The sequence below is a fragment of the Protobothrops mucrosquamatus genome, unplaced genomic scaffold (genome assembly GCF_001527695.2).
Source record: "Protobothrops mucrosquamatus isolate PMUCROS unplaced genomic scaffold, P.Mucros_1.0 scaffold691, whole genome shotgun sequence".
NCBI lineage: Eukaryota > Metazoa > Chordata > Lepidosauria > Squamata > Viperidae > Protobothrops > Protobothrops mucrosquamatus.
Genome location: NW_015386975.1, coordinates 359137 through 369394, shown reverse-complemented (window position 1 = coordinate 369394; position 10258 = coordinate 359137).

The following is a 10258-nucleotide window of genomic DNA, read 5'->3' as shown; positions in this document are numbered from 1 at the left end:
GAACTGGTATCCTACACGAAACTAAACTGCCTAAATTCTATTCACTTCAGTCAGTACTATAAATATGGGGGGGGGAGAGGAGCTACCAGCACCCACTACTCATGTTTTCCTTGATTATATATTTTTCTCAGTTTTTGAAGCAGAAGCGGCCTGCTTTTGAAAACCTCTTGTTGCCGAGTCTGAGCTCAAACAAATTGCACTCTTCTTCTGTTCATGAATTTCCTAAAGCCATGTGATTAGACACTGTAGAGAATAAAGCATGCTGGAGTTTTTTTCACATAATTTTCATAAAGATCCTTAGCCGGGTTTTTTTTTTATGTTTTGATCACATAGTTCTATTCAGTTGATTACTATTATTCTATATTATTATTACCATGATAATGTAATTGAGGATTCTCCTAAGTGCAAATGAAATTACAAGAGCAATGGGTTTTTTCACACCCTAAAGCAGGGGTCCCCAACCCCCGGTCGGTGGACCGGTACCGGGCTGCATCATGCCAGCAACTGGTCCGCACAAAGAAGCAAAGCCCCATCTGTGGGATACAGGCAGCACACAAAACCACGCGCTCTCCGGTCCATGGAAAAACCTTTCTCCACGGAACCGGTCCTTGGGCACCTCTGCCCTAAGGTATCTTTATTTTGCTCCAAAGAGCTAAGGGACTCCCTGGGACAAACATGGGGGACGCGTTATCATACTCAGAGGTAAGAATTTAAAAGAAGTCTGCTGTATGAGTAGATATGATATCAAATACAATAGATCTTATCAATACACACATATTTGCAGTTTTCTTTGACTTTTTTTTTTACAAAAAATATATTTATCTCCCTTTGAGGCTTTTAAACTAAAATGCCATAAATATTTTAGTTTGGAGCTAAACTTGCCTAATAATAAAGCTTGAATTTACCAATATAGCCCATTTATGTTTTAACTGAAGAGCTTGGATATTAGATATGGCTAAGGGCAAAATGAAGGACATTTTCAACCTACTGCTGTTCTGTAACATTTTTAGTGTCTTTAGGGGATTGAGGGGACTTTTTCTTTTTCTTTCTTGTCTCGTTTAGTTTTAATTTTGTAATTGTTGTATGAATTTGTCTGAAATGGTATACTGTTTCCTGCCTGAGCAGGGGGTTGGACTAGAAGATCTCCAGGGTCCCTTCCAACTCTGTTATTCTATTATTCAGTTCTGTATATTCTAGTGGTATTTTTTGAAATTTTCTAAAACAAAGAATAAAGATTTTTTTCAAAAGAATCTGTTGCTATGCTAGAAAACAACACCTACTATGCCTGTTGCTTCCCTGTCTCTCATTGCCTTAATCATGAATAGCCTTCTTTTATCTTTTCTCCATCTTTAGACTCCATAGCTTCTCCAGCAGTCGACCATCAAATACCTATTATCTGTTTTTCCCCAGTATGCATTTGTTTACCATTTGTTTAGAACGGTCTTCTTTAAACTGGTGCCTTTGACATTTTCTGGACTTCCATAATCCACAGTTTCTATTCATATCATCTATGCTGCTTCTTAATTATGGGGTTTGTAATCTCACACTTCTGGAGAGTCCGGAGTAAGGAACATGGGTTTTCTCCTCTCTTGCTGAAGAAGGAGTCTAATTTGTCTGTAGTCTTCACTCAATCTTTTTCCTACATACACACATACTTCACTTGTTACAAAGCAATACAGAATATTGCTATTTCATTCCTTGGGACGAAGATACAATTAGGCAGCTGTAGAGCTTCCCTCTGTTGATTCTAGTAAAATATAGTAACTGACAAGACCTTACCATACTTAGCACACACATACACAGATACAACGGACAAGTAAATCACAACACACTTTTTCACACTTCACTTGATGTAACTGATAGCAGGGAAATACGTAATGATGTAGAAACAAGTAGAGCCTATGGAAGAATGAATCTAAAGAGACATCTAATTCTGCTTCAGCAGAAACAGAGTAGGCTTGAAGTAGAAAGATGAAGAGAACTGAACTTGATGATACTGGCAATAACATGTGCTATCTCAGATTTGTCTTTTTTGTTGGCACACATCCAGACTTAAATTCAAATGCATATATTAAATCGGTCAGGGCTATCAGCTGAAGCTGACAACTAGTCCTTTACAGTCTGAGGAAGAGTCAGGCTTTTTTTTGTTTAATTTTGTTTTACTGCTTGCAAAATAGGAGCCAGTCACCCCCTCTGGTAATCGCTAGAAACATCAAATTAGCATAAATTCTATTAACAGTTTCCCAGATGAGACTTTTGAGTCTGGTCGCCTCAATGCAAACAAAAGAAAAGATAATTGCTTTACAATAAAAGAAATGGCAAAAGGAGGTGATCTGCACTTGCCATTTAATTCTTGATTCTTTGAAATCATATTGTGCATGAAACGACCTTCTGATCCTTGTTCTTGTCCCATGAAATCAATTGCATTGCCGCCAGCCTTTACCGGAACTGAGTCTGGCTATGGGGGGGTGGGGGGTGGGAGGAACTACCTAGAGACAGGAGCCGTGCAGGAAAAAGTCCCTGATCCATGTCTACAGTATCACAAGAAAGGAAGGAAAGCACTTTTGGCATGACATTCTTCAAGGACTTTTTCTTAACATTATTATAGATTACTATAGGTCTCAGGTTTAACATATATTTACATGTATTTAAAGGCAGCACTTTCCTATCTCTTTAAAATGAAAATTACTGTGTGGTTAGCAAAGCATCACAATATTTTTTGTAGTTCATATCTGTTGAAAGAAAAATCTTCATCAGGGTCCAGTCCAAGCCGGGAATAAACAAACATGGAGACTGCTTTAGAAAGAAGGTTGTAGTTTATTGAAGAGGAGACCCAGACAGAAAGATGGCTCAGGGAAAAACAACTGACCACATGGAGCAGGGTGCGGTGGGTTTTATACCTTCTGGGGAACTTGAAGTAGTTTCCTGTTCCTGTTTGAGGCTGTTTCCTGTGTCATGTACATTGACCTGAGTGTGCCCTTTTGGTATTGGTGGGTTAATCCTATTATGTCCTGCCTTAGAGTTTGGGTGGGGTATGTAGATTTTAAGGGTCTTTGTCTTCCTAATTTCTAGCTTCCTGGCTCCAACCTTCCTGAATCGATTATTGAATTTGCATTTCTAAAAGCTGGCCTCTGCCTAGGGGCTGGGCTGATTTCTGGGGGCTGGTTTCTGTCTTTTTAAAAATCTTCTCCACTGTTCCTTTGGGGAAATATATTCTGCCTTTTTAATATTTCCCAAAATATTTCTTTCACTGGATTCTTCCCACACATCAGTGAATAAATTGCCCCTTCTGCCTGAAACTAAACTAGTGATGGTGAACCTTTTGGGGGCTCAACATGTCAAAAATTCAGAAAATGCCTAACCTGATTCTAATGGTGGTTACACACACACACAAACACACCCTAAACAAAAAAAGGAACAATTCTTTATCTTCCACACACACCCACCCACACACAGAGACACATCTAAGCCACCCTGAAGAGTGGCACTTGACAGCACTGCTGAGGCTGGGCCTGAAATAGAGGGCCAGACTTTGACTTTAGTGCTAGCACTCCTGCTGCCATTCAAAATGGCTGCTCCCTGTTGTACACATGGGACAATTGCCATGCATCAAAGCATGCACCATTCTCATGGTGGTTTTTTTTTTGGGAGGCTCTGGAGAGGCTGTGCAAGAGCACAGTCCTCTTGTGTGACTTCCAGAGAATTCAGATACTGTGTGGGAGCGCACCCAATTCTTAATTTATTCAGCCTATATGCTACATATCTATTAGGGAAAGCTGGATTGGAACAAAACTGTCAATTAATAAGTTAAATAAATACATTGAAAATATATGTCTACCAGGTTGAGCAGCTTTGAAAGAACTATGGAGTTGATACCCACAAGATGCTCACTTCATAAAAGCATTGCCATAGTAGCCGTTTTATTTTTAGTTCCTCATTGAATAATCCCTAGTTACATATTGCTATGGGTTTCTTCCCATTACATCTTTAACCTAGTCAGCCCCTAACTCAGTTAAATCTTACTGCAGATTTAGGCAGAAAAAAACTTGATTGGAAATATAATTTTGGGGAAATAAACTGACTATCCTTTTCACCTGGGAAGTACCTAGTGTTCCACAAAGCCCTGCATTAGGAGAGAACTAGCAAGCTTTATGAATCACTTACCTATTCCCTGTTGACCAAGCAAACAGCAGAAGATGTGGCTTGGGAGGTATATTGTTTGCTAACCTACAGATGTTAGCAATGGATTTTGTAAAATGGGGAGATTTCCAATAGCTGAAAATGCAAAGGATCTGCAAGCCCTAGTACTACAAGTCAAAGAGCACAGTGAAAACATGGGACTAAAATTAAATATAAAAAAGACCAATTAGTGACAGCAGGTTAGAACTGACAGCGTAGATGTTGAAGTGGAGGATACCTTCTGCCTTTTAGGATCAATCATCAAGGAAGAAGTAGTCAAGAAATATTCTGCAGACTAGCATTGGGAAGGGCAGCCATGAAAACTTTGGAAAAAATATTCAAATGCTGTGTCGTGTCTATGCTTTCAAAGATCAGTATCGTGCAAGCCATGGTATTCCCTGTAACAGTCTACGGAAGCAAAAGTTGGACTTTGGAGAAGCAGGATTGGAAGAGCATTGATGCCTTTGAACTTTGATGTTGGGGAAGACTCCTGAGAATATTGTGGACAGTCAAGAAAACAAACCATCATCAAACAAATACATCCAGAATTCTCAGTTGAGGCACAAATTACCAGGCTGAAATTATCCTACATTAGATACTAGGTGAAGATCCAGCTCTCTGGAGAAGGCTCTAATGCTGGGAAAAGTGAAAGGATGGAAGTGAAAAAGAGTATGACCAATAGCAAGGGGATGGACACAATTATAGTGGCAATAAGTGGGAGATTTGAAAGCCCAGGTTAGAAATAGATCATCATGGAGAAAATTTATATGTGCTCACTAGGAGCCAAAAACAACTTGATGATACATAATCAGTTTGTTTAGAAGGAGGGAGGGCTGGATATGGAAAATGATCAGTTGACTAGTTTAATTTCAGGAGTCAATTAATTTGGGGGATTTATTTTTGCCCTGTATATGATGAGTGTCTAGGCTGAGGTACATTTAATCAACTGAATATTAGCTCATTGGATCAATTAACTCCTTTTTGGTCTGCTGAGAAGGCTACCTTCATAGAACTAATCCAGTTAAACAAACTGTAAGGTAACAGGACCACCAGAATGGCAGTTTCACTGCAGTTATATATGCCATATCTGGGTTGCAAAAAATCTTTACAGCCAATAATACATGGCTCCAAGGAGAGGAAGAAACTTTTTTCCATCATGTAAAGTTTTGTAGCTGGCTCTCAATTATGTGTTTAACCATTGACAATTTAAATAATATAAATAAACCTATGATGTTTGTTTGTTTTTAAAGGAAAAAAATCCATGTGAATCGGTTTATACTTTTTTTTACCTTGAAGTTCAATAACTTTTTATAGTCCTCTGGTTTAGATAAATTATTCAAAACATGTAATTAGGACCTATATAATTTGGTGTGTTTAGCAAACCTGGCTGCCTCACTGTTTATCTTTACCTCCAGGACATTATTTGTCTAAAGCAATTTTAGCCAATTCTTTGGCTAAAAAAAAGGTACCCCCTGGAGGATATGCATACAGATAGTCCTTGACTTACAACCATTTGTTTAGTGACTGTTCAAAGTTACAATGGCATTGAAAAAAAGACTTATAACTGTTTTTCAGACTTATAACCATTGCAGCATCTCAATGGCCATGTGATTAAAATCCAGATGCTTAGCAACTGACTCATATTTATGACGGTTGCAGTGTCCCAGGATCATGTGATCACCTTTTGCGAACTTCTGCCAAGCAAAGTCAATGGGGAAGCCAGATTCGCTTCACACAAGTTGTAGCCATTGTAGTGATTCACTTAACAATTGTGGCCAGAAAGGTTGTAAAATGGGGCAAAACTCACTTAACAAATGTCTCACTTAGCAACAGAAATTGATTGTGGTCATAAGTTGAGGACCACCTGTAATCAAAAGACAAAGAAAGACAAGAAGGATAAAAGGAACAAGTTAAATTATGATTAGAGAAGAAGGAAGTTAGAAGGCTATTGATGCTATTTGAAATAAATTGGTTTTTAAACTTGCATCTTAGTTCTGGAGCCAGGTGTGGCTGGAAACGGCTTTTAAACTATAACCTCAAAGGTCACCTGGCAATGAAACCCAATCACTTTACATTTCAGATTTTCCATATACATCCACCTGCCTCTACTGTATTCATGTCTCTTAGGTACCTTACATTTCTCTTACCTATATATGGCAGCAAAATCAGAATAATTTTTCTCAGTACCTTTCTGGTGAAATACTGCTTATCATCTACCAAAGTGCTTTGAAATTTTGCAGAATGTCATTACAATAATAACTAAAGTACTTTTCAGAAATAATGGAATGAATATCTACAATGATTGGCATTCATTCGTGAAATGCAAATTTTCTTTTAAAAGGGAAGCTCTCAGGAGAATCATATCCTGTGAGGTGGCCTCATTTGTTGCACGAGTCCTTTCCACATTTTCTCTGGAAATGACCATTTGTATGATAGAAAAACTGTACCTTTGCTCACATCGGTCTCAAATTAGTGTATTGAACTATAATTCCACCTGTTCCCAGTTGTGTAGGCAATTGTCAGGGATGATGAAAGCTGGAGTTCAGTCGCTGCTGTCCCCCAGGATGAGATCAATTGCCAATTAGCAAATTAGCACTACTACTACTACTACTACTACTACTACTACTACTACTACTACTACTAATAATAATAATAATAATAAAGTTGGAAGGTATCTTGGAGGTCATCTAGTCCAACCCTATGCTCAGGCAGGAAACCCTATGCCATTTCAGACAAATGGCTGTCCAGTCTCTTCTTAAAAACTTCCAGTGTTGGAGCATTCACAACTTGTGGAGGCAGGTTGTTCCACTGGTTAATTGTTCTAACTGTCAGGAAGTTTCCCCTTAGTTCTAGGTTGCTTCTTTCCTTGATTAGTTTCCATCTGTTGCTTCTTGTCCTGCCTTCAGGTGCTTTGGAGAACAGCTTGACTCCCTCTTCTTTGTGGCAGCCCCTGCGATATTGGAACACTGCTATCATGTCCCCCCTCGTCCTTCTCTTCATTAAATTAGATATACCCAATTCCAGCAACCGTTACTTATATGTTTTAGCGTCTAGTCCCCTAATCATCTTTGTTGCTCTTCTCTGTACTCTTTCTAGAGTCTCAACATCTTTTTTACATCGTGGTGACCAAAACTGGATGCAGTATTCCAAGTGTGGCCTTACCAATGCATTGTAAAGTGGTATTAATACCTCACGTGATCTTGATTCTATCCCTCTGTTAATGCAGCCTAGCACTGTGTTGGCTTTTTTGGCAACTGCAACATACTGCTGGCTCATATTTAAGTAATTGTCCACCAGGACTCCAAGATCCCTCTCATAGTTACTACTATTGAGCAAGGTACCACCTATACTATATCTGTACATTTGGTTTTTCTTGCCTAAATGTAGAACTTTACTTTTTTCACCATTGAATTTCATTTTGTTAGATAGTGCCCAGTATTCAAGTCTGTCCAGATCCTCCTGTATCTTAAGCCTATCTTCTGGAGTGTTGGCTATTCCCGCCAGCTTGGTGTCGTCTGCAAATTTGATGAGTTCCCCATCTATCCCTTCGTCCAAATCGTTGATGAAGATGTTGAAGAGCATTTTGCCAAAGTAATGTCTTGTCCACTGCTTGGACTTGTTTTTCACCAGCCCAAATCAGTCAATATTAAGAGTTAATGGAAGTTACGGCCAGAATAACCTCAGCAGAGGCCAGTACCTTGCTGATTTTGGCTGACCTTGAAAAACTAACCATGGTAGGACTGTTTAACATTGGGAGGCTAAGCATGCCTCTACCCGCCAGTATATTTTAAAATCTTTGTTTCTATAAAGACAGTCCTCTTCCTACTCAGAAATTACTTAATTTTTGGAACATTTAACTACTATGCATATTTTTATTAATTTTGGAGTCTATGCTTTCCTTTCTCCAGGATGGAGATTTTAAAAAGTTTATTCCACTATTCACAAGGATTCTGCATATATTAATTATATACAGGAACGGAGTATCATATTAGCATTGCTGGAGTCATTCTACTGTTAATACAGTGTTCAGAGGAATGCAAGAATGGTTAGCAGTATACTTTATAGCAGGAAAAAATATTAAGTTTGTCCTTTGACCCATCCAAGATATTAAACATAGCAAACAAAATTAAGTCATTGATATAAGACTGAAGACATGCTTCTGTGATTCAAGCTTAACATATTTGAATTTTTTTAATGTTCATGAATTTTACTAGATCTTTTCCATTTTTCTATATTGCATTCGTTCAGATTAATCAAGATTGTTTCATATACTTTGGAATTAGACATATGTCTCTATTTGCTCTTATTCTTCTATATATTTTTCTATGTCATACTGAATAATCCATGTCTCTCTATGTCTCTCACACACCCACACCCACACCCACTAATGGCATTCAAACGCTTTTAAACTATGGTCATGTTTTTCTTTTGCTTAAATTGATATTCTGCCTATTCTCCAGTAGCATAATGCAGTCCTCCTTCATTTTATCCCATCTCAACAATTCTCTGAAGTAGGCTGATGTGAGAGAGATGACTGGAGCCAAAGTCACCCAGTGAATTCCCATGACTGGGGTTTTTATTAGTCCTAGTTCAATATTATAACCAGCATAACACATTGGTTATCGTTGCTATGATTAATAACTCACTGCAGGCTGGATTGTGAGCATCTTAGATTGGGCCTCAGAAGCGTTTTGAAGCTAATCTGGTCTGTGCAGGCTGTTAAAATTTGAACCCTCTTTATTTGGACAAGCCTAAAACTGGCTTTCACAGGCAAACAATCTTTGGAATGTCTGCAGAAGTGTATGTGTTAGTGAAGTTTAGTTTTTTAGTCTGCTTTCAAAAAATTTATCCTATATGTTTAATGTAGTAAGAGTAATCTGTTAGAAGTGCTGATAAAAGTCAAAGTATGATGCACTTCAATTTCTTTTTAAAAATATTTTAAAGATTATAATCACAATAGTAAAAACTAATGCAAAGCAAAAGAAAAAAGAGTAGAAAGAAAGAGTAAAACTGCGAAGGAAGGAAGGAAGGAAGGAAGGAGGGAGGGAGGGAGGGAGGGAGGGAGGGAAGGAAGGAAGGAAGGAAGGAAGGATAAAGAAATGACTGCCAACCTTCACCACAATAAGTATAAACCATTTTTTGTAACTTTTCACCTCCTCTTAATTTATAACCAATGAACTCTTCATCCTATGTCCCATCTGTTATCTCTAAATAAATCCATCATCATCATCATCCTCCTCATCATCATCATCATCACAGTGCTAGGCTGCATTAACAGAAGGATAGAATCAAGATCACGTGAAGTATTAATACCACTTTACAATGCCTTAGTAAGGCCACACTTGGAATACTGCATCCAGTTTTGGTTACCGCGATGTAAAAAAGATGTTGAGACTCTAGAAAGAGTACAGAGAAGAGCAACAAAGATGAGTAGGGGACTGGAGGCTAAAACATATAAGGAAAGGTTGATGGAATTGGGTATGTCTAGTTTAATGAAGAGAAGGATGAGGGGGGACATGATAGCAGTGTTCCAATATCTCAGGGGCTGCCACAAAGAAGAGGGTGTCAAGCTATTTTCCAAAGCGCCTGAAGGCAGGACAAGAAGCAACGGATGGAAACTAATCAAGGAGAGAAGCAACCTAGAACTAAGGAGAAACTTCCTGACAGTGAGAACAATTAACCAGTGGAACAACCTACCTCCAGAAGCGGTGAATGCTCCAACACTGGAAGTTTTTAAGAAGAGACTGGACAGCCATTTGTCCGAAATGGTATAGGGTTTCCTGCCTGAGAATGGAGGTGGACTAGATGACCTTCAAGTTTCCTTCCAACTTTACTATTATTATTATTATTATTATTATTATTATTATTATTATTATTATTATGGGGAGGAACAGACTCAGGCTCAACCCTTCCAAGACTGAGTGGCTGTGGCTGCCGGCGCCTCGGCATAGTCAGCTGACCCCATCGCTGACTATAGGGGGCGAAATTTTGGCCCCCTCAGAGAGGGCCCGCAACTTGGGAGTCCTCCTGGATCCACGGCTGACATTGGAAGACCATTTGTCGGCCGTGACCAGGGGGG